General features: G+C 36.8%; 1 protein-coding gene across 3 annotated transcripts in view; it reads right to left on the bottom strand.

Annotated features, from left to right (window-relative positions):
• The window catches only part of LOC131688993 (cytokine receptor-like), an 860,358-nt gene that overhangs the window by 628,372 nt on the left and 205,327 nt on the right, over nt 1-26,659 (bottom strand). For 2 of the 3 annotated variants that reach the window (XM_058973707.1, XM_058973708.1), the window contains exon 3: nt 10,020-12,370. The exons of the other annotated variant lie outside the window; for it this stretch is intronic. The gene's annotated coding sequence lies outside the window, so the exon portion shown is untranslated. The remainder of the gene's footprint in view (nt 1-10,019; nt 12,371-26,659) is intronic. 3 annotated transcript variants of the gene reach the window in all.

Below are 26,659 nucleotides of genomic sequence, written 5' to 3'. Positions count from 1 at the left end.
ATATAATCGCGCTAATATGCACTACTATCGCTTTCTCGCTCGTTCTCGTGCCGTGCATGAGCCTTTCCTTTCCGTCCGGCTTCTAATGGCCTAACCAAAGGAATATGCCGTCTTTCCCCCACCAACTGCTCTCGTCAAGCAACCCAATGCGAATAATCATAGGAACAAACATGTAGTGGACCTATATATACACTTTTCATTATTTTATTGTTCGGTTGGTACACCATAGTGACGGCTCTGTGCGGGATGGGCTGAAAATTTTCACTTTTCCGAGTCGTTTTCGAAAGATTTTTCAAAACACAATTTTTTGTTATTAGTACATGTTATACATACTTCAAATTTTAATACAGCATAGAGGAACATATTTTCAACAAATTGACCTAAAAATCACATCATTCTGTTAAGTATGATAAAAGTTATTAACGTTCAAAATCTGACGCGGCGCCGCAGCCGATATTTTGAAACGGGACCCCTATATTGAAAGCTTAAATGTATTCTACATTAAAATTATTAAATTACTCATACTAGCTACAAGAAGCGCCAAAATATTGCACCCTTATAATAAATCATGATAAAAGAATGATTTCGTTTCATAAACTACGTACTATACTTCTTTTGAGCTTTATGACTTTATGCTATGAATATATGCTAGCAATCAGTTTGCTCAAATCAATCTAATGATTATTCACCTCTGGCACATGGGCGGATTTTTCCAAAAATCTTATAGCGTGTTGCCTGTTTTTCATGGGTATTTTGCCCAAATTTTTGCACGGTTTTCAAAATACCACGTTTTTACATTTTTTATAAAAGAAATGTATAGAATTCGCTCAAACTTTCAAGAATTTTTCCGAAGCCCGGAGGGCCGAGTCTTATATACCAATCGACTCAGCTCGACGATTTGGGACAATGTCTGTGTGTGTGTGTGTCTGTGTGTGTATGTAACGGACAAATTCTCATTCGTGTTTCTCAGCAATGGCTGAACCGATCTTATCCAAACCAATTTTAAATGAAAGTACTAAAAAACAGTATGAACGCTATCAATTTGTTTTTGATTCTGATGTTTAGTTTTAAGATATAAATGATTGAATGCGTAAAAATGGCGTTTTTTGCAGTTTTTTTAAAATTGTCTGCCGGAATTGACAATATAGATTACCAATTTATATGTTTTTAGACAGCTTTAACGAATACCTTTCGAACAAGCTATAGATTGTTGAAATCGGACTATTATCAAAAGAGATATTTAACATTAAATGCGGACGAAAGATTTTTATCATTTCCCATTGCCAGAAATATGACCAAAAACATGTAATCTATTATTAACGCCAAAACGGATTATTTTAGGTCAATTGTATCTTCGGAGAATTTAATGGAGGTAATATGCTCTTTCTTTTCGTATTGTGCTTTTGCTGATTAATCCCCCTATGAGTGAGATATTTTCACAAATTTTCTTGAAAGTGATTATATCAAAATGATGCCTTCAGCAAATTTGTAGCTCTTACTTTTGCGAATAACTTTACTGAAGACTTCAAATATCTATTTTGAATACTTTAAAAGTTATGGCTTGTTGTTTGTGGATTACTCTTCGTCGCCTATTTATTGCTCAATATAGTAATAATCCATTGAAATAAGCCAAACATTATTTCGATAAATCGAATTTTGTATTTCATTTTTCTATCTACAACCGCTAGAAATAATCACCGAACACTTCCAGTTGTCTGGAAGGAACTTGATAACTTATCAGTGCAAAAATGTTCATTTATGCGAACCTTCTGACTGCAATTTTTCTAACTTATGACCATCGGATCAATCTGAAACCTTTCGGAAAATGAAAAGCGAAATAAATAACTCCAAGCAACGGCGTAGCCAAGAGAAGGTTTTGGGGTTTAACACCATCCACCCCCCCCCCCCCCACCACACAAAAAAAAACATATTGGATTGGAGTTGAAAATTTATTGATGCAAACTGATTTAATTCAATATTACAATAGCATTATCTGATCCGTAGATTGATAACCTGTTGTTGTAAACATCATGAGGACTTTTGATAAATTGTCGGAATGGAGTCCTGATATGTAACTGATCTATTGGTCTTGATTTCACAGTTGTCTAATAGCATCAATATCAAATTCCTGCCTGAAAACATTCCAATAGAAAATTCCAGAGTTCTGTAATCAATCATAATCCTCAGATTTATTTTCAAATTTTCAGCTTTTTTCCTATACAATATATTTCGAAAGCTTATTAAACAATTTTTCCTAATAAGTTTGTGAAAATTATAAACTATTTGAAATTTTTTAATAGTTTTATTTTTTATTCAACCGTGATTTTTTAATAAATAGTGACCATCGCTTCACAACGTAGTCTATTTTTCATGGCTTGCGGTGAGCACGATCTCTCGAATTGCTGAACTGAAAATTATGGAATAGAAATTAATATTTAGTGTTCTTTACAGACCCGCTGGTGCCCTAAGACGATTTCGCTAGATTTTTAGAGCACTGTGCACTAGGCTGCCCAGAAAAATGATGAATTTTTGAAAACTCAATCGGCCCACCCCTGAGTCGATTCCTAGTCCCACCAGGAGTACTTGTACCAAATTTGAAGCAAATCGGACAAGTCTAACTACCGGACCAACGTGCCTGAAGTTTATATTGGATTTTTCAACAATTTACATGAAGAAAACTCACTAGATCGTATATTCGCCGCTAGGGGGCACTGTATACATCGTATTATCACTGTAAGTGAAAATAAGAAAGATATTTTAATTATCTACAACTTAGTCGAAGACTGCTAGTAAATCCGGCTATGTTAAAAGAAGTTAAAAAACTTTTAACGAAGTGATGTCTGAGTCAGTTTTGCATGGGGCCTAGCAGTGCATGGTTGTGTATCAGTACTCGAGTCCCGCGAACTATATATTTTTGTGAAATAATGGTTAGATTTAGCGGAATAGTATGTTTACAAGAATTATAGTAAATAATACGAGTTATGTTTTGGTTAGAAAATTTTAGTTCCACCTGTGACCGCATAGAGGGCGCCACTACTAACTTTTCATGGAAGAGAGATAGAGTATCAAGATGTTCAGAAGAAATACTGAAAAATGCCTATTCTATAACTTTGTAGAAGACACCAAATTTCTATCTCTCTCCGTTGAAAAGTTAGTGTTGGCGCCCTCTATGCGGTAACAGGTGGTACTAAAATTTTCTAATCAAAGCATGACTCGTATTATTTACTATAATTCTTCTGAACATACCATTGAGCTAAATCTAACGATTATTTCACAAAAATGTTTAGTTCGTGTGAATCGAGTACTGATACACAGTACTGAATGACGGCTTTGAAACGCAACAAATTAACCTAAAAATTTGGATTCTACGATACTGCTTTCTTAAACTACAGCAAAAAGTACAACAGGCGAAACTGTATTTTTGTTTGTTTATTTAAAGTTTCGCCCTCCACGCTCCATGCAAACAAACAGGGCGATACTTTTTTTGCTAGCAGTTTAGAGGCGAAACTGTTATTTTCGTATTTTTTAGGATTATCAAACTGATACCAGCTGTAAATAGTAACAATGATCTCTATTGAAAAAACCCGGACGAAATCGGTGGTGTAAAATGGCAGTTATTGTAAAAAAAAACGTAAGGGCGATACTTCAATGCTGATAGATGGGACCGAAAAAGTAAACAATCGCCAAAGGGGCGATACTATCATTTTGTCAATTTCAATAGCAAAAACAAATTTTAATTTAATAATTTCAAATACTTTATGAAGTTTTGGGTTTCGATCACTGAATCATGCAATCTAGGATGCAAAAAAATACAATAGTTCTTAAATAGGAAATAAAACCAAGTCTGGAAATATACACTGTTGATTTTCTTGGAATGGTATCACTGCTAGTATCGCCCTTTTCAAGATGTCCATAAAGTTGGAAGAGCAAAATCAGCAGAACATGATTATGAATATTCTATAATTTAGTGCTAATTAAATGCAAATTAAATGTACAATTGAAAAATTTAATGCTTTTTTGGATTTTGTTTTATTACATGTTCTGCTGGCTTAACATAAAGTTAGCAGAGCAACGATGTAAAAGTCATTGTAAAACCTACTAAAGCACATTGATTTATTTAAATAATTAAATGCTAATTAAATGTACTTGTAAAAAATTGTTTTTTACAAGAAATCACTTGTTCTGCTAACTTAACATAAAGTTGGCAGAACAACGATGTAAAAGTCATATAAAACCTACTAAAGCACATTGATTTATTTGAATAATTAAATGCTAATTAAATGTACTTTTAAAAAATTGTTTTTTACAAGAAATCACCTGTTCTGCTAACTTAACATAAAGTTAGCAGAACAACGATGTAAAAGTCATTGTAAAACCTACTAAAACACATTGATTTATTTGAATAATTAAATGCTAATTAAATACACTTTAAGAAATCACTTGTTCTGCTGACTTGACAAAAAGTTAGCAGAACAAAGATGTAAAAGTCTACTAAAGTACATTTAATGATTTTAATAGTTAAACACTATTTAAATGCACTTGTAGAAAATTGTTTATAATTTTTTAAAGAAACAATTTGTTCTGATGGGTTAACAGCAAGCAGAAAAATAGTGTAAGTCATTGTAAAATCTATGAATATTTAATAATATGAGTAATTAAATGCTAATTAAATTCACTTGTAGAAAATTGTTTGCAACTGTTTTTATGATATCACTTGTTCTGCTGGGTTAACATCCAGCAAAACAATGATGTAAAAGTCATTGTTAAATCTGTTAAAGTACATTTAATGATTTAAGTAATTAAATGCTAATTAAATGTTAATTAAATGCACTCGCATGCGAAAAAATATTCGCAATTTTTTAAGAAATTACTTGTTCTGCTGGGTAAACATCAAGCAGAGCAATGATGTAAAAGTGATTTTAAAATATACTAAAGCACATTTAGTGATTTGAATAATTAATTGCTAATTAAGTGCAGTTGTAAAAAAATATTTACAATTTTATTAACACGCTCACGAATATTCCTCCAAAATAGTCGGTACTATATTTTTAAATCGCTATATCTCAGTGACCAATTTGGACAATTTTGGAATCTACAAATTTTTTAAACTCAAGATTATTAAAGAATTATTGGAATTGAATTTTCAACGATTTTGAGCAAGTACTACAAAAAACACACAAATTTGTGTGAAGAGCTTAAAATCTAGCGTGATGACCAATACATATTATTTGTTTCAATTTTTTGTACAGTAAGATTCCGTTATTGGCATGCTCCCATTTTGGCACACTCCGATTTTGGAAATAAATGGGATCCGTTTTTGGCAACATTCTTGTTGTACATAATGAGTCTTTTAAAAATGCGCAATAATTTTTTTTTGTATCAATTGACATCACATTTGACTTTATTTCCAAACATGGGAGTCATATTAACCCTAAAAGGCGCAAACCATTTTTTGTTAAAATTCTCTCATAGTTTCAATAATTTTTAGATGCTTTTTGCAATGTTGTTATAATACAGCGTTATGCATTTATGCATATTTCACACTATACGTGTCGTATTTAATGATTACAATAAGTATAGAAATGTAACTGTAAATGTAATATAACTGATATAGCTGATAACAGTGTAACTAGTGTCTGACGGAATCAATTTTTATAGTAAACCCCAGAGCCTATGCACTTTAACGAACAAGTACCGAGGAATACGCTACAGTGCATAATAATACTATAAAACTTTCAATAGCACCTTAGTAATATTGCGAGCCTCTTTCTCTTTCGATTATTACGTCACTACAAAACTTGACACTAAATTTTCAGTACATATCGAAAGCTGACCATAGTGCGTCCTAATACTGTATTTAGGAATACAAAACTGATGGCTCCTAAATAGTTTGTTTTAATTTTATGATGTCTTTGGCGAATTTGTTAGTTTTTTTGGCACTTTTTCAAAATTAATGGCATTAGGGTGGTCCTTGTGGTTAGGGTGTTCAAAGTATCGACTGTTTAGACGTGTAAAGTTTACCTGCGCAATGCCCTACAATATTAGAACACAAATAAATTGAAGCAAGTTTGCTGAATAAACAAGGCTATGTCTAATGGTTAATTTGCCATGATTTTATTTAAAGATTTGAGGTAGGGTGGCTCTTGAAAATCGTGTTGCTTATATTTTTTTTGATGTGTTAATTTTTCGTAAACGCATTGTTCTAGAACTTTCATCGGAACACATTTTTACCGTAGCACTGATGTTTCAATTCCTTTTGTTTGGGCAGTTGCAAGTGATTTTTAAAACAAAAATGGTTTTCTTCAAATCTAAATATCTTTAAGCATTGCAATTCGATTTTCAATTTATCAATTGAATTTGAAAGATCAACGATTAGTTAGCAAAGAGAATTAATAAATTTATTTATTTTTTAAATGAGCAGTTTTTGAAACAAAATTGTTCATTAATTTTCAGAAAGAAGAGATAACAGCCCCAGTAGCGACATCAACACTACCATGCAGCAAATTGTTTGAGTTTTGATGTCCAGTGGGCCGAATAAAAGCGATTCGAATTAAATGATATGTTACACCTCCGTAATGAGGGGCATTGCACTAGAGAAGTGAGCGAAGGTTGTGAGAATTTTACTGGATGACGCACAGTGTAGCAAAACACAAAACCACAGTATAGGTTGAATAGAGTCTTCTCAAAATATTAAGTCTTGAGGACCAAAGATAGATTTTTTACAGTACTTCAAAGGTGAAACAGATGATAAATTCTGGAAAAAAACTGCGCTCAAACCTATGTTATTCAAATAAATATATCATTTTAGTTAAGATTCCGATTAGGGTCGAACTGATTTTATTAGTAAGGTTATTCGGGGATTTATAATTTCCATTCGATTTAATCGATACAAGGCTTTCTTCTCACTCATTTTTTTTTCAAAATAGTTAGGAAAGATCGCTTGTAGTTCATGACTCTTGAAAATTAGTGTATTTTTCGAGCTCACGCAACTATCATGTAAACAAACCACCGAGAATTGTCAAGCGAAGTTAACAAGGCTCATTTTGTAGGTTTATGTCGGTCGGTGTAAAACCTAATATCCGAACCTGAATGCGCTGTTTGGGAGAACGAATGACGAGGAGAACGAACCAATCATTTCATTGATCGCGACGGCCATGAATTAAATTTCGTTTCTGTTTCAACGCAGGGATGTCAATTTTTTAAGCTCTGGAAATGTTACATATTGTGGCATATGGGGAAGGGGAATAAGCTAGAACTTTACACAATATGGTTTCACTGAAAACAATTTTTAAAGAATGGAGAGGAAGGAATAAATAAATTTGTGACATTTTGTTACATACACTGATAATATAAATTCGTAAATATAATGAAATCGATCATGCAATGCACGAATTCATTCGTCGTTTTCTGCAACGAAGAATTTTCGTGCATTGTAAATAGTAGGTTTCGTTCATTTCATGAACAAGAATGGCCGCTTGGTGAACGAAAGCTTTCGTAAATTTTACATATTTAATATACACTGCACGAATGTTATCGTTGATAACAACATTATTTTTCGTGAATGAAACGAAATGATTTGTTTATTTTAATACACGTTTGTGTATATTACGAACCATTTCGTTGGTCGCACCAATTCATTTCGTTTATTTTAGAAAAGTTTTCAGTCGGATCGATGTTTGACAACATCGATTTTTTTAAATTTCAAAAAATCGATGTGGCCAAATCGATTTTATTGTAGTACGAAGAAATGACCGCTTGATGAACGAAAGTTTTCGTAAATTTTACATATTTAGTTTGCATTGCACGAATGTTATCGTTGATAACGACATCATTTTTCGTGAATGAAACGAAATGTTTCGTTTATTTTAATAAACGTTTATGTATATTACGAGCGATTTCATTGCTCACACGAATTTATTTCGTTCATCTTAGTAAAGTTTTCGTATTTATTAGCATTTTATTTTTTCAATCGATATTTTAGGATCGATGTTTGACAACAACGATTTTTCAACTAACTAAAAGGATCGATTTAGCAAAATCGATTTTATTTCAACCTGCTCACCTCTATTGAGGACTAGAAAGATTGTGGTGTGAAGTAATGGCCGCTTAATGAACGAAAGTTTCCGTTAATTTTACATATTTGGTGTACATTGCAGGAATGTTATCATTGATAACGACATTATTTTCCTTGAATGAAACGAAATGATTCGTTTATTTCAATAAATGATGAACGATTTCGATGGTTCGATGGCCGCACGAATTCATTTCGTTTATCTTAGAAAATTTTTCGTATTTATTAGCCTCTTATTGTTTTCAGTCGATCTTTTGGGATCGATGTTTGACAACATCGATTTTTTTTTATTTAAGAAAATCGATGTTGTCAAATCGATTTTATTGTGATACGAAGAAATGGACGCTTGATGAACGAAAGTTTTCGTAAATTTTACTTATTTAGTGTACATTGCACGAATATTATCGTTGATAACAACCTTGTTTTGGTGAATGAAACGAAATGTTTCGTTTATTTTAATAAACGTTTATGTACATTACGAACGATTTCGTTGGTCGCACGAATTTACTTCGTTCATCTTAGAAAAGTTTTCGTGTTTATTCGCATACCTTTTTCATTAGATTTTTTAGGATCGATGTATAACAGAGGCAACAACGATTTTTTAACTAACTAAAAGGATCGATCTGGCCAAATCGATTTTATTTCAACCTGCTCACCTCTATTGAGGACTAGAAAGATTGTTGTGTAAAGAATTATCTAGTGTACATGGAACGAATGTTATCGTTGACAACGACATTATTTTTCGTGAATGAAACGAAACGATTCGTTTATTTCAGTAAATGTTTGAGTATATTACGAACGACTTCGTTGGTCACACGAATTCTTTTCGTTCATCTTAGAAAAGTTTTCGTATTAATTATAATTTTTGAAAACACAGATTTTTTTTAATTAAAGAAATAGATCTGGCAAAATCGATTTTATTGTGGTATCTAGAAATGGCCGCTTGATGAACGAAGGTTTTCGTAAATTTTACTTATTTAGAGTACATTGCACGAATGACCTCGTTGAAAACGACATTATTTTTCGTGAATGAAACGAAATGTTTTCTTTATTTTAAAAAATGTGTGTATATTACGAACAATCTCGTTGGTCGCACGAATTAATTTCGTTCATCTAAAAGAATTTTTCGTATTTAATAGCATATTATTTTGACATTGCGCCGGCAGAGAAAAACTCAAACTTATTCATACAAAACCAATGAGCATTCGCGATGGCTCAACTGAATCAGTACTGCTCCAGTTTCTGGATTAACTGGAAGAAAAAGAGGTTCAGAAAATCTTCCTGAAACCGGCAGACACGGATACGGCTACTGAATAGTCAGACCGAGACCGTTGTGATGATCAACAATTATCTGACATATAGCAACAATGACTCTATATTCTACCTCTATTGAAGCTCTTTTGACGTTGACGGTTTGACGAATGGTGCTCGTAAATATTTTAAAGATATTCGTATATATCAGCGAACAATTCGTTCGCCGAACGAAGCTGTTTCGTAATAAGCCAACGAAAGTCGTTTCGTGGTTTTCACGAAAAACTCGTAATAAAAAATAAAAGTGTTTCAATAGAACTACGAACGATTCATAATATGTACGAAAAATTCGTATATATTATGAAAACTTTCCGTACGAAACTAATTCCTAGCGATTTACGAATATATTCTATCAGTGTCATAATATAGAATTAAGCATACTGTGCTGTGGAGTTTTTATCGGCACAAGATTTTTCACGGGTACACTTTTGGTTCTTACTTAACGATCCCTTTGAAAAAACTACAGTGAGATGATGAGCGCACAGAGTGAAAAGGGGATCTTCAGAATAGGTAAGCTTTAGTTGAACTGTAAGTTAGTGATGTGAGTCTGAATTTTAGGAAATTTGGAGTGTTTGATACTGTGTAGAATACCTGCGTAAGTGGCACTGAGACGATCTACATCTGTTCGGTGATTTACCTTGTTGGGTGTGTTAACTATATGACACATCTCCAGCACTGGTAACGTTGATGAGTGATAGGTTCTGTCGATAATTTTGGTTGCGGTCAAGTCAAAATCGTGTTGGTGTTGGATGCTGTGAAGAATGACAGCTGTTTTTACTCCAAATTCGATCATAACGATATCTGTGTTGGTTTTTCCTGCTTCGATCAATTTATTATATTTTGTAATATTGGTCGGGTGCCCGCTAAGTCTTGTTTTTAGTTGATTTTTCATCATACCAATATATATCATCTCACACACACCACATGGGATGCTGTAAATAACATTGCAACATAGTGAGGGATCAATGGGATCTTTAATGTTGTTTAGCAACATTGAAGATGGTTTGATTGTTTTTGGGGTAATTTTGACGTTAGGATAGTTTGTTTTTAGGCTTCGAAGGAGTGTGTTGGTCAGCATCGGGATGTATGGTAGGGACCGGTACGTTGTTTCGTCTGTTTTGGCGGTTTGTTTTGTATCCAGTGAGCTCTCGGATGGTGATTGTGGAACGGTTTTTTGGCTAAGCAATCTGTTTATAAGTGATGTTGGATAGTCGATCTGGCGCAAAATTAAATTATTCTGTTCGGCAAACGATTGGTTGGTAGTGAGGGATGTCACTCGTCTTATGAAGTTGGAGGCGACGTTGATTTTCATGTGCATCGGGTGTAAGGAAAAAAATAGTTAAATAATCGGCCAGATGCGATAGATTTTGAATACCATTGTGTGTTTAGCGATTGATCTGAATTGCGAATCACTGTTGTGTCTAGGAATGGGAGCTGATTTCTTTGTTCTTCCTCTTTTACAAACTGAATGTGTGGGTTGTAGCCATTGAACATTTCTAGGGTCTCATCTATCTTGTCCTTCGGAAGGGCTAATAGCAGCTCATCAACGTATTTTCGTAGGACAGGAATTTCGAAAGGAAGCTCGCGGGTGATTGTTTTTAGCAAATTTTCCATGATGATGTCTGCAAGGATAGGCGAAAGAGGGCTGCCCATGACGGTGCCGAAGGTTTGCTTATAGAATTTTTCTCGAAAGCAGAAATAACCGTTGTTGAGGTAAAATTCTACTAGTTCGAAAAAGAGATCCAGGTTGATGTTGGTTATTATTTTCCCACTCCATTATAATATCGTGAAGGATTAGATCGTTGGGTATGTTGGTGAAGAAGGACACGACGTCGAAGGATACTAGTACGTAGTCCATGGGGAGTGTAACTTGGTTGATTTCTTCGGCGAATTGGAAACTGCGTATTGCTCTGTGAAGAATGTTGGCAATGTATTTAGAGAGATTGTATGTCGGGGCTGTTATGTTTGGTACTACCGGGCGGAGCGGTAAACCTGGTTTGTGAGCCTTGGGTTGTCCATAAATCCGTGGGCAGATGGATGTGTATGGTTTCAGATAATTGGCTGTACTTTTGTATGTGAGTTTGAGATTGAGAAGGCGATCCACAAATGAGTTGTTTAGGCGTTGAAAGCAAGCTGTTTGGATTTCTAGGTAGCACTTTGTAAGTTGAATCATCAAGAAGTGACAGCATCTTCGTATCGTAATATTTCGTTTCCATTATCACCGTTCTTTTTCCTTTATCAAACTTTAGGATGCATATATCTGGGTTGTCGGTTAAAAATTGTTTTGTGACTTTGACAGCTTTCTGACAGAAAACTGTGACGCAATCTTTCTGTTGGTTTTATAGTGATCGTGAAAGATAATTTTGAATATGATTTGCTACTAGACATCTTTTCTTGTCTTGGATGAATTTGTTGGGAGAAGTCCGTAGAATGTTCTCGATGTTTGCGATGAGGTGGTATGTCGGAATTTGGTTTGGAAACACAGGAAGGGAGAAGTTTGGTCCAAAGCTCAACAGAGCCATCATTTCTGAGGGTACGGATTTGGTGGTAGTGTTAAGTAAAGCCCTCTGGTTAGTTGTTGGTGTATGTTGATTGTTGCCTGCTGATTTGGTTATTATTCTTTCGATTTTTGCGGTTGTTCTGCGTATTTGAATTTGGGATTTACTGAGGAATGATTGGTTTTGGGTTGTTACGAAACGTTGTGTTATGTCGTCGTTGATGCTATTTTCGATATCGTGTTTGATCCTATCCAACTCTCGATTTAGTGTTTTTATTCGATGGAATGTGTGTTGTATTTCCACGTTTAACAAAGCCTTCTTAGTCCTTTCGACTATACCCTGTAGTTTTCGTATGGACTGACTACGTTCTTCGAGGAGTTTGTGGATGCCTCTAATATAGTTCAAGATATGCGCAGGAAAATTCCCCTTCTTCTGCATTGTATCAAGAAATCTTTTCTTGTTGTCATATTGCATAGTTTTGTGTTGTGTTCTGGAAATGCATTAAAAAAATCCAAATTTATAAGATGCAACCCTTTTATTTATTCACCAACTTAAACCATGAAACTTGAATATATTTTGGTATTTGATATTAAGAAATCTAACATGATAAGGATTTGAGGAGACAAGCTTTTAAAGAAAAATTATCTTAAAACCTTGCAATATGCATATTATTACGGAAAAAGTACCAAGAAGTCGAACAAAAAAAGCAGGCGACAGTACTTCTAATGTATTGTAAATATTTTTGCCTTTCTCATATAAAGAAAGGCTATGCAATCACTGTAAAAATCGACTTTTTAACTGAGGCCCGGAGGGCCGAGTGTCATACACCATTCGATTCAGTTCGTCGAGATCGGCAAATGTCTGTGTGTGTATGTATGTATGTATATATGTATGTATGTATGTATATATGTATGTATGTATGTATGTATGTATGTATGTATGTATGTATGTATGTATGTATGTATGTATGTATGTATGTATGTATGTATGTATGTATGTATGTATGTATGTATGTATGTATGTATGTATGTATGTATGTATGTATGTATGTATGTATGTATGTATGTATGTATGTATGTATGTATGTATGTATGTATGTATGTATGTATGTATGTATGTATGTATGTACGTATGTATGTATGTATGTATGTATGTATGTATGTATGTATGTATGTATGTATGTATGTATGTATGTATGTATGTATGTATGTACGTATGTACGTATGTACGTATGTATGTATGTATGTATGTATGTATGTATGTATGTATGTATGTATGTATGTATGTATGTATGTATGTATGTATGTATGTATGTATGTATGTATGTATGTATGTATGTATGTATGTATGTATGTATGTATGTATGTATGTATGTATGTATGTATGTATGTATGTATGTATGTATGTATGTATGTATGTATGTATGTATGTATGTATGTATGTATGTATGTATGTATGTATGTATGTATGTATGTATGCGTGTATGTATGTATGTATGTATGTATGTATGTATGTATGTATGTATGTATGTATGTATGTATGTATGTATATATGTATATATGTATGTATGTATGTATGTATGTATGTATGTATGTATGTATGTATGTATGTATGTATGTATGTATGTATGTATGTATGTATGTATGTATGTATGTATGTATGTATGTATGTATGTATGTATGTATGTATGTATGTATGTATGTATGTATGTATGTATGTATGTATGTATGTATGTTTTTTTTTTTTTTTTTTTTTTTGAGAGCAGTAAAAAAAATTTCAGAAAAACCCTGAGTGAGGAAAAATGTACAAAAACCCCATTGTCAGGGAACGGGTTTGGGCTGCCATCACCCGACCCGCTAAAAACCACTGCTCTTGCCCAGAACCTGATTCCTCCCCGGCACTACCTTACGGCATTACTTCGGGGAGGGGTTTTTATGTGCATAGCACGCACTCTAATTCAACTACTTCCTAGTTCGTTTCTTCCGTAGGGTTACAGCCCCACTCCTCTACACACCACCAATTCTCTACCATCCACACAGACTGGCAAGCTCTGCATGGCAGTCGGAAAGCTGGCTGTGAGTCGAGGCTTAGTACTCCTCCCCTACGAGTACAGTCTGAGCGGCAAACTTCTGACTGTCTAATTCACTGAGCCCTGCGGCTCGCTTGTGCCGGTTAGCACCGCAACTCCCTTCTCGCACCATTCAACGCCGTTTACTCTTTGAGCACCAGACTTGTTCGCGAACTACTCGGTCTAGTCCCCGACGATGGACCTAGCCTACTCCGACGGAGAATTCCCCGGCGAGAGAAGTTCTCCCGAAACCGAGCCAACCAACCAGATGTCGAGGTCAGTTCGGCGATTCCGGTGGAGCAGAGCGTCCGGTTCGCTGATGCCCCGACGACCTGCGACTGGTGGTATTTCGTCGCGGTCTACTCAGTCTAGTCCCCGGCGGTGGATCTAGCTTACGCCGACGGAGAGTTCCCCGGCGAAGGAGGCTCCCCCGGTACCGATTCTTCTTTTGTTTTAGCACCACAATTTCATGAGCTCTTTGGCTTCCTCTCGTTCCGTTTCGCCCGATCTACTCGATCTAGTCCCCGGCGGTGGATCTAGCCTACTCAACGGGCCATACAGTAGGTGCTGAGGTCTATCCGGCGATTCCGGTTGGAGCGTAACTTCCGGTTCACCGGCGCCCCAACGACCCACTGCTAGCTCTGCGACGCGGTCTACTCGGTCCAATCCCCGGCGGTGGATATAGCCTACTCACGAGCTACCCGGAAGGATGTCGAGGTCGGTTCAGCGATTCCGGTGAAGCTTGACGTCCGGTTCCCAGGCGCCCCGACGACCCAACTCGGTGCTACATCACGCACTACTCAACTGGTTCCCGGCGGTGGACCTAGTCTACACAGTTGGAGAGTTCCCCGGCGGCGGAATTTCTCTCGAAACCCGATTTGCGGTTTCTTGTTGGTCTCTACGCCACTTCCTCTGCAACTCGGAGAGTATGCTCGAGACCACTCTGTTGACAGCGTCCCAGGTATGTTCGTCACGGCACATCTCTTCGACGATATTGTCCGCTGTCATACCAGGTATACCCCTACGAACTTCTTCGAATCTAGGGCATTCGAAGACCACGTGTTCCGGTGTCTCCTGCACGGTCGCACAACCCGGGCAAAGGGGTGACGAAGCATGTCCAAACCGATGCAAGTACTTCCGGAAGCATCCGTGCCCGGACAAAAACTGCGTCAAATGGAAGTTCACCTCTCCATGCTTCCTATGTACCCAGGCCGATACATTTGGGATGAGTCGATGGGTCCACCTTCCTTTCTCCGCGTTGTCCCACTCCTGTTGCCATTTAGCCAACGAGTCCGCTCGAACCTGTCTCCTAGCGTTACGTGCATTTCTCCGCTGATAGCATTCCACGTCCTCCGCCAGGGTAATGCAGATGGGGATCATCCCGGCGATAACGCATACTGCCTCCGACGATATTGTTCTGTAGGCACTCGCGACTCGTACGGCCATCAGTCGGAATGTCCTGTTTAGCTTTTCACGGTTCCGCTTGGTTTTCAGCGCAGCACTCCAGGCAGGAACCCCATATCGGAGTATCGATGACGAAACAGTAGATAGCAGACGTCTCGTGCTGCTTCTCGGACCGCCGACGTTTGGCATGATTCTCGCTATTGCGTTCGTTGCCTTCGCCGACTTTCCACAGGCGTAATCAACGTGGTTGTTGAAGCTCAACCGGTCGTCGATTATAACTCCCAATTGCTTCAATGCACGTTTCGATGCAATCACGTGCCCTCCGACGTCGATCTGCATCCGTTGGACCGATCTGCAGTTACTGACCAACAACACCTCCGTCTTGTGGCGAGCTATTTGCAGCTTAACCCCGTTCATCCAGCTCTCGATCGCGTCTATTGTCTCCGTCACCGACACCTCCACTTCTTCAAGTGTCTCACCCATCACCGTTAGTGACACGTCGTCCGCGAAACCTACGATTTTCACTTTCCTAGGCAGCTGCAGCGTTAACACCCCATCGTACATCCCGTTCCAAAGGGTTGGACCGAGAATGGAGCCCTGAGGAACGCCCGCTGTGACACGCAATGACTTCTGTCCTTCGCTCGTCTCGTACAGTAGCACTCTGCTCTGAAAGTAGCTCTTCAGGATCTGGCACAGATAGTCGGGAACCCTCATTCTATGCAGCGCTGTAGCGATGGCTTCCCAGCTGGCACTGTTGAACGCGTTCTTCACATCTATCGTGACCACAGCGCAGTATCGATCTCCTCTTCGCTTCTGTTTAGATGACTTCTCGGCACTCTCGAGCACTATCCGAATTGCATCCACTGTCGATGCTCCTTTGCGGAAACCAAACTGCATCTTGGACAGTCCGCGCTCACCTTCCGTGAATTTCGTCAACCTGTTAAGAATGATCCTTTCCAGGAGTTTTCCGAGTGTATCCAGCAGGCATATGGGTCTGTACGAGGTCGGGTCGCCAGGTGGCTTCCCTGGCTTCGGCAGCAACACCAGCTTCTGGACCTTCCACATTTCGGGGAAGTTGCCTTCGTTTAGGCACTTCTGCATCACTATCCTGAACATGTCCGGATATGCCAGGATCGCAGCTTTCAGTACCACGTTTGGTATTCCATCCGGACCAGGGGCTTTCTTTGGTTTTAGGCGCTTCGATGCTTCTACTAGCTCGTCGTTAGTCACTTGCCGATCCATGTTTGTTCCTTCTTCCTCGCCGTGCGGTGACGGTGGCCATATAGTTGGATCGTGCTTCGGGAAAAGACCCTCGACGATTATCTTCAGCTTGCTCGGACACATTTCGACTGGCGTCGTTGGACCCTTCATTTTCGCCATCACGACTCGGTATGCGTCACCCCAGGGATTGGCGTCTACTTCTCGGCATAGCTCCTTGTGGCACTCTGACTTGCTAAGTCTGATCTCCCGTTTTAGAGCGGCCCTAGCTTCCCGAAACGATGCCTTATGCTCTTCTCTATCTGGTTCCGACCTTGCTCTTTGGGCCCGCCTTCTGGCTCTGAGACAAGCAGCGCGTAACGTACTAAGCGTCTCGTTCCACCAGTAAGCTGGACGCCGTTTGTTGCGTGGTTCCAGTTTTCGCGGCATTGTGGCGTCACAAGCCGCCACAATCCTTCTTGTTAGGTCAGCCGCATCCACGTTCTCGGTCCCGCCGTTCGGCCGAAGTGCCTCAACAAAGAGGTCTTTGTTGAAGGCTTTCGTCTTCCACTTTCGTTCGCCGGTCACCCTTCTCTGTACTGCCGCGGGGTTCCGTTGGCCGATACGGTAGCGAATCTCCTGGTGGTCACTATGCGTATACGTTTCGCATACTCTCCAATTCATGTTCGCCGTCAATGAGGGACTACTGAATGTGACGTCTATGATGGACTCCCTCCCGTCTCTCCGAAATGTACTAACAGAGCCTTCATTGCACAATCGTACGTCTAACTTCGCTAGAGCTTCCTGCAGGATACACCCTCTTGTGTTGGTTACTCTACTGCCCCATTCCACAGCCCAGGCGTTGAAGTCACCACCAATGACTACCGGCTTCCGATCGATCAACTGCTCGGTTAACTGCTCCAGCATTAGGCTGAACTGCTCTACTGTCCACCTTGGGGGAGCGTAACAGCTACATACGAAGATGCCGTTGATTTTGGCTATCACGAAACCCACATAGGAACGTTCTACCACTTCTTGGATAGGGAATCTTCCCATTACTTGTATCGCTGCGGTTCCTGATCTATCCGCCACCCAGTTACCGTTATTAGGGGGGACTTGATAAGGCTCTGCGATCAAAGCGACATCGCACATAGTTTCTGTCGTAGACTGCCATAACAGTTGCTGTGCGGTATCACAGTGATTCAGGTTTATCTGGGTCATCTCCATCACCGTTGGCCTGCAGTCGCCTTCTTGTACGCTGGGCATTTTTGTATGTATGTATGTATGTATGTATGTATGTATGTATGTATGTATGTATGTATGTATGTATGTATGTATGTATGTATGTATGTATGTATGTATGTATGTATGTATGTATGTATGTATGTATGTATGTATGTATGTATGTATGTATGTATGTATGTATGTATGTATGTATGTATGTATGTATGTATGTGTGTATGTATGTGTGTATGTATGTGTGTATGTATGTGTGTATGTATGTGTGTATGTGTGTATGTATGTATGTATGTATGTGTGTATGTATTATGTATGTGTGTGTATGTGCGGATTTGTTAACAAAATGTCCACATCGGTTTCTCGGAGATGGCTGAACCGATTTTTACAAACTAAGATTCAAATGAAAGGTATAATATTCCCATAGGTTGCTATTGAATTTCATTTTCAACCGACATCTTGTTCCGGATTACGAGTTGAAGAGTATGGTTACAAAACAAAATTTGTTGATTTGTCCACATCGGTTTCTCGGAATTTTCTGAACCGATTTTGACAAACTTGATTTTAAATGAAAGGTCCATCAGATGCTGTTGAATTTTGTGTGGATCAGAAGTTCTGGTTCCTGAATTACAGGGTGATACGTACGATCACGCAGCAAATCCCGATTCTAACGAATTCTGCGATGAATGTAAAAAGGTGATTTTTTTTCCAAAATGTAAACGGATCCGGAAGCATCCAAATTCAGAATAACGGTTATATTGGTTTCTCGAAAATGGCTAGAACGATTTGATCAACTTACTCTCAAATGAAAGGTGTTGCGTCCCCGGAAACTGATATTAAATTCCATCTCCATCCGACTTCCAGCTCCGGAGTTACGGGTTGTGGAGTGCGATCACATAGAAAACTCCGATTCAATCCGATACCGCGATGAATGCAAAAAGGTGCTCTTATATATACTTACCAAGTGTAATAAGAATGAAAGACATTTCCATAATGTTATATTGTACGAACCAGCTATTAAATCATAGTTTGGAGAAATGAGAAAGGCACAATTGCACCTCTAGGTGGATTAAAACAGGTTTTTTACAAGTGCATTTAATTACCATTTAATATTCCAAGTAATTGAATATGCTTTAGTAGGTTTTACAATAACTGTTACATCATTACATGTTACATGTTTGCTTGATGTTAAGTCAGCAGAACAAGGGATTTCTTAAAAAATCGCGAATATTTTTTTTACAAGTTCATTTAGTTAGCATTTAATTACTCAAATCATTAAATATGCCTTTGTAGATTTAGCAGTGACTTTCACATCATTGTTCTGTTTGATATGAACCCAGCAGAACAAGTTGTTTCTTTAAAAAAATGTAAGCAATTTTCTAGAAGTGCATTTAATAAGCATCTAGTTATTCAAATTACTAATTATGTTTAAGTATGTTTTGCGTTTACTTTTCCATCATTGTTCTACTTGATGTTAAACCAGCAGAACAAGTGTTTTCTTAAAAAATCGCAAATATTTTTTTATAAGTGCATTTAATTATTATTTAACTATCATTTAATTACTTAAATCATTAAATATACTTTAGTAAATTTTACAATTACTTTTGCACCATTATTCTGCTAGCTGTTAGTTGTTTCCTTAAAAAAATGTTAAAAAAAATTTTCAAGTGCATTTAATTACCATTTGATTATTCGAATTATTAAATATGGTTTAGTAGATTTTAAAATCATTGTTCTGTTAACTTTATGTCAGCAGAACAAGTGATTTCTTGTAAAAAACAACTTTTTAAAAGTACATTTAATTAGCATTTAATTAGCATTTAATTATTCAAATAAATCAATATGCTTTAGTAGGTTTTACAATGACTTTTACATCTTTGTTCTGCTAACTTTATGTTAAGTTAGCAGAACAAGTGATTTCTTGTAAAAAACAATGTTTTACAAGTACATTTAATTTTCATTTAATTATTCAAATAAATCAATGTGCTTTAGTAGGTTTTACAATGACTTTTACATCGTTGCTCTGCTAACTTTATGTTAAGCCAGCAGAACATGTAATAAAACAAAATCCAAAAAAGCATTAAATTTTTCAATTGTACATTTAATTTGCATTTAATTAGCACTAAATTATAGAATATTCACAATCATGTTCTGCTGATTTCGCTCTTCCAACTTTATGGACATCTTTTCAAGAAAAAGCGTTGATTTCTTAGTTCTCAGTCGCGTTGGAAATTTGAGTAAAATATAAACTTCAAATCGATTCAAAAAAAATTCGTTTTTTTTGTTTCAGTACAATATATAACCCCTTTAGGAAAATTCAGTTTTCCCACCACAATATAGATATTTTATTAACAGAGCATTAACAATAATTCGTTGGTATGTCTATTTTATGGGCCATTTTTTCGCTTTCCCATTGATTTGGTTTGAGATTTCTAGCACTGATGTTGTCCTATGCTGATTTGAGCGATTCTCTGAGTCCTGCCACTATCCCACGTAGTATGTGTTATCAAAAACATCGCGAAGCATCAAGTTCTAAATGCTCTCAAACGATATAATATCCGAAGAGTGATAAGAGTTATAAGAAATGTCTCATCACACTGTTAAGTGGATTAAACACGTTTTTAACATAACGATTCCTTTCAAGTAATAGTTGATAGACCAAAAAGTATTGAATCCACGAATATGAGGTATGGTTTTTTGAACTATGCGAAATATGGTTATATTCAAAATCGTAAAAAAAATTCTAGTGCCAATTTTCGGTACGTAACTTGAACAGTTATTTCAACGGATATATAAGTGAAATCCCAACGTTTAGAGCTAAAGAACTACTTCTACTAACACAAAGCGTCTATCTAGGTCGAGACTCGACAGAACAGACTAGCTATTGGAACCAGCGATTTTCCTATTTCGTACCTCCTGATCAGGGTATATATTTTTACCATCTTATTATCATATTATATAGACAAAATGTTAACGAAACTGATTTATACCGCAAGTAATGCACTGGTACTATGAGCCAGTATGTCCAGTTGGACGCCGACCAGTAAGTATGGACACCGACCAAGAAAGATCTTTGAAATTAGTAAGATTAGTTATACGGTAGAATAGTATTTTGATCTAAATATTTTCATACTACATAGAACAAGTTGTGTGTCATGAACAGTCCATTACAACTTTATCGTTGAGTTTCAATAATTCACTATCAAAAACAATACCTTGGTACTAACATTATTTTGCAGTGCGATTGCAGGGTTAGTATTGCGACCCTACTTATCACTAAGAGTTCCTTCTGGCTGGGGCTCGAGCATACGCCGAGTGACTTCTAAGGTCATCTAAGGCTTTAGCCATTGAACCGCCAGACTAGGGCATTTACAATTACGTACATGTTGTTTTGGGGTTTTTAAAACACAAACAAGCATTCAATTAAATTGAACTTTCGAAAGAATGTCGAAATTACTTGTTAGTTTTTTATCCAAAAACATTTAAAAAGTTAGTTGGGAAACTTCACATCCCAAACGATCTAGTGTCATATACCATTCAAGTAGTACAAACTTTCTCAGTTGTGGTCCATTAGGAGATAGATAACAGTCTATTATCTCTCTCTGGACTAAATCAGCCTGGATGCCGTGTCGCTGGAGTCCTGCTCTCACGTCGTGGAAGGCAGCAGAAATAGGAGTCCCAAGTTAACCTCTAGCTGAAAACCAAAAAGCTAGAAAGACTAAAATAAGTCAGTAAACGGAGCATAATTGACCTTTCCATCGCTGTGTCAACCGAAGCTCTAACATAATGGATGATTGTATGATTTTGTTGGCTATTTTCGGCAAATTTGAGACTAAGAGAAACGAAAGCAATGAAATTGAAAGACGGATAGGTATTCTAGAGTTAACCAGAACGGAAAACTAGGACTAAGCAGGCTCATATAGACATGATCGAAAGGAAATGTGCAGAATCCTTTGCCTTTTGCTAAGTAGGAGTTTGGCGTTATAATCATATTAAAACGCCGGCGTCGGCGGTAAAGCATGATGATGAGTTATGTTCTATCAATGACCATGCGGTAGACTTGGGTACAACGCCCAACTCCTACTTAGCAGAAGGCAAAGGTTTCTTCACACTTCCTTTTGATCATGTCCATGTCCATGCTTTCGTTTCTCTTAGCCTTAAATTTGCCGAAAATAGCTAACAAAATCGATACAGTACAACCTTGCGGCAATTAAAACATAGTCACATAATGGATGATTGTTTCTTCGCAAAGAGTGTGCTTTAAAAAGTAGCCATGCCCCTAATTAACACAAATAGGAGAGCATTATCCAACGTTTTCGATAGCTTCTAGTTGTTGTGGACTGTATTTTCATGAAGGATGCTATTACGTTGAAAACTTAGCAAACCCCGTTTTCATTGCATTTAAAAAAAATGCATGACCACTAGGCTGTCCCCCAATAAATCGATGCTCGAAAAGTCATGTCGCTTAACCCTATAATGAAAGATAAGCATTTTTTAAGCACTTTTGTAAAACAAATCAAGTTTCCAAAAAATCATCTAGAGGTTCCGCAAATGCGTTTTATGAAAAATGGTCATTTTTGAGCAAAATTGTCGTATATAAGTGGTTTTTGCAACTTTTTCGAAGCCCAATTATTTTTAAAATATTTTTTTTATTTTTCTGCGGACCTTGGAGAATAAATCTCATTTAATTTTTTTTTTTACAAAAAGTCCATATATTAATTATAGAACCTCTTAATCATGGCGAAAAAAATATTTTTTTGGTAAATTTTGAAGAAAATCCACAAAAAACGAATGTCAATCATTTTTTTTCAATAAACCAAAGGCATGTTTTGGAAAGTACAATTCATTGCAAAAAATTTCGTGAATAAATGTTGTGAAAATTCGGTCGAGGGGCTGAGATATAATATTTTAGTAAATGTTTTCAAACCATGAAAATTGGCTATATGTATTTAATTGATCAATATCTTAACCGTAACTTGACCAGTGTAGGCATATTGGGTGTCAAATAAAAAGGATTTCTCTCAATCTTACAAAACATTCGCATATGTCGAATCTACCATCTTATTCTAAGGTAGTTATTGCGAGATTTATGAAACTATTTGATATGTTATCGAATACATACGGCATGATTGAAGCTTTAGAAGATTTATTTTAGCCATTCCTGTTTCTTGCGATAGTTAGTAATAACTCGTTTATATCAATACTATTCTTTGAGCCATCTTTGTTGAATTCTTCACAAGAAGCTAATAATCGCACAGTTCGATAATTACTGAAATATTTTCCGAGTATGCTTAAGATTTCCGAGCAAACTTTGACAAGCCTAAAACGATTCTTGCTAGTCCGAGCTGATTGATCGGTTTTAAAGACAAGTTGTATCAAAATATTGGAGTAAAGTTTGGATAACATAATCTGGTATCGTGGGTTAAAAATGTTTAGCCTAATCAGACATCCATGATAAAATTGATTGTACAATGGTTAAAATTAATTCAATTTTCTCTACTGCGTTTGCTAAATCTTCTCTAAATTCAATCAGTAGTGCTAATACTATATAAGACAATCGGTGAGGAAATAAATTGCTATTTTCGTTTTCCTGTATTTTCCCGTTCGAACTTAAATGACAGTAATGGTCGTACTGAAAGAACAGTAGCTTTGTGTGGAGAATTCTACGAGATTGCTCTAAAAATGACACTGATAGAAACGAATTATTACTATCACCCAAAATACGCAGAGTCAAAGTAACTTCAAAAACTTGAATCATGCCATATTTATTCGATAACATATGAAATGGTTTCAATTTGACTGTTTTATTACAAGACTTAGCATACATTCACATTAATAAACAAATCTAATCAATCGTGAATGTTACATAGGTTATAGCATCATTGGTGTTATCACTTCTAATTCGAAAAAGTTGTTGATCATGCACAATCCCATAAATCTCGCAATAACTACCTTAGAATAAGATGGTAGATTCCGCATATGAAAATGCTTTGTAAGATTCAGAAAAATCCTTTTTTTTTGACACCCAATATGCCTACACTGGTCAAGTTACGGTTGAGATATTGAACAATTCAAAAAATGTAGCAAAGCTTCATGGTTTGAAAGCATTTACTAAAAATGCTATATCTCAGCCCCTCGACCGAATTTTCACAACATTTGTTCACGAAAATTTTTGCAATGAATAGTACTTTCCAAAACATGCCTTTGGTTTATTTAAAAAAAAATTATTAGCATTCGTTTTGTGTGGATTTTCTTCCAAATTAAAGAAAAAAATATTTTTTTCGCCATGATTAAGAGGTTCTATAATTAATATAAGGACTTTTGTAAAAAACTTTTAAATGAGATTTATTCTCCAAGGTTCACAAAAAAATAAAAAAAAAATATTTTAAAAATAATTGGGCTTTGAAAAAGTTGCGAAAACCACTTATATTCAACAATTTTTTTTTTCATAAATCGCATTTGCGGAACCTCTAGATGATTTTTAAGAAACTTGATTTTGTAGAACAGTGCTTAAAATAAGCTTATCTTTCATTATAGGGTTGAGCACCATGACTTTTCGAACATCGGTTTATTTTGGGACAGCCTAATGACCACTCCTTGTGATAGGTATTTCACAAGGAGTGGTCATGCAATTCATTTTTGCGTATAGTGCACAGTCTTAGTGTCTTATATTTGAGAAAACAACTTACGATATTTTTGCTGTCAATCTGGTTGTTGACAGCATAGACAAAAAATACGTCTATTGTTCGGTAAATTTGCTACATGTTACATCGCGTTTTGATGATTTTAAAAAGGTTGTGTCATATTGTGGTAGAAATTGTTTTGTACTCATAACGGACAGTGCTACAAATGCTCATAATAACATTTGGGACAGCTCTAACAGTATTACTCATCACTTGACTAACGAGTTAATGCCAAACGAGCGCAAATATTCATTATATCATAAAACCTCAGAACTTGAAAACATATTATTTTTTTGCGATAAATGAGTCTTATTTGATTAGTTAGACCTTTCATCAGATGTCGAAGTTTGTCGTAGTCCCGGGTCTACAGGAACTTTGGTGAGGAAGACTTGGTGAGCCATAAAGCGTATTTTCCATTTGAATTTTTGACTTGGATAAAGGTGTCGAATTACATATTTTTTGTCAAGAAAGCGGCATACGAAGGAAGCTGACCCTCTTTGATTTATGCGTGTGTCTCAAAGCCTACTTTTATAGATTGTGAAACTATAACAAACCAGCATTTGAGCTCATTTTAGCAAGTATCAATTTCTGTGTATGATTAGTACTCTCCATGCATGTCAGAAAACTTGTTTCCGTAATTCGAAATTCCATTTTCCAAATCGTGCATCAAATATATGTTGCCAAGAAGGCGTACTTCTCGTTTACCATCCGGCTGAAGCCTCCTATTGAAACTAATACCTTTGCTTGGTTGAACTCTCAATTTGTGAAATGTGGCCGAAAAGATGATAATCCGCGGAATGTTACAAAACTTCAACCAATCGAAGCATTTTGGGAAGCTGCTTTAGCAGCACAATTAAAATCAAGGATATGCAGAGTGGATCTCAATGTCGCCTAGACCATGATGGGAGCAGTAAAGGAAGTTTAGGTACACTTGAGAAAGATAGACCATAAGCTGTCCTACTTTTTTTTTAATAACTACTAGATATAAGACTTATTTGTTATAAAGAAAACCTACCCTGGGTTTTAGTTTAGTCCAGCTACTTCTGACTCACCGGTTATTTTGTCAAAAATTCGAAGTTGTAATCTTGCAATATCATGCAAGATCAAAGCAAAATCGTAGACCAAAAATGCCTTGTCGGACAATACTTGAGATGAGTACAGGTATAGTGATGATTGGAACACTTTGCTGTTGCATTGACGTTCTCTTCAGAGATATTGAGATACTGTCTGAGATATACTGTGAGTCAAGCCGTCAACTGCGAAAATAATGCTCTCCCAATGTAAAATCGAAAGCGGTTTTTCAAAACCTTGTTTGTGAAATTATTGTAAAAAAATTTTTTTCTCGAATTGCCACGCGATGGAAGAAACAATCGTATGTCCGTGATCCGTAGAAAATAAGCTCAAAAAAGCACAAAGTCGAACCTAAAAGCCGAGCCATTGGAACTGGTTACTGATGTATGAGGCTCCGCCTGGTCATCATGGTCTGCTGGTGCAAGAAGAGGAGTGCCGTTTGTATCAAGGACAGGGAGGATTCTAAACAAATATTGCTCTAATGACGAAAGACTGAGGCTGAGACCTCCGCGTGCCCGAATCATATATCCAAGCTATGATTCCATAACTGGATACGCTCAATAAGTCTGTTACATTCTTATTACCCTTGGTACCTATATGTATTTTGCTTTTGGCCAAATTCGATTTTTGAAATTTCTGGTATTGTATCCTACATTTGAAAACAAGTTCGTAAAATCAGTAAGCGTTTGCGGAAAAATAGGTGTTACATAAACTTAAGAACTTGGCATTGGTCATTAGTGATCTAGACCCGCAAATACAAAGAATGTTGCACCCATTTTAATAATCATTACAAGTATCTATTTATATGGAAATTTACTCTGGGCTCGCACTCTTCAACCTGTATCTCCGAAAGCGGAAGTCCGCGCAGTAAAAAAAATAACAGCAGCTTGTGGGAGCGCTATATACCGTTCGTTTGAAACAAAGGTTTTTCCATATCGGTTCAGCCATGTCTTCCTCCTCATACTCACACAAACACACACAATGTATTAGCGACAGTCCGAAATTACACGGGTCAAGCAGCGTGCTAGCAAAATCAACGGATGAGGGGAAATAAAAACGTGCCATCGTTGGACAAATGAGAATTCGGTGTCTAGCTTCTTTGCCAGGAACTATCACGTTG

This window comes from Topomyia yanbarensis, chromosome 3, assembly GCF_030247195.1.
Source record: "Topomyia yanbarensis strain Yona2022 chromosome 3, ASM3024719v1, whole genome shotgun sequence".
Lineage (NCBI taxonomy): Eukaryota > Metazoa > Arthropoda > Insecta > Diptera > Culicidae > Topomyia > Topomyia yanbarensis.
This window is presented reverse-complemented; position numbering and strand designations above follow the sequence as displayed.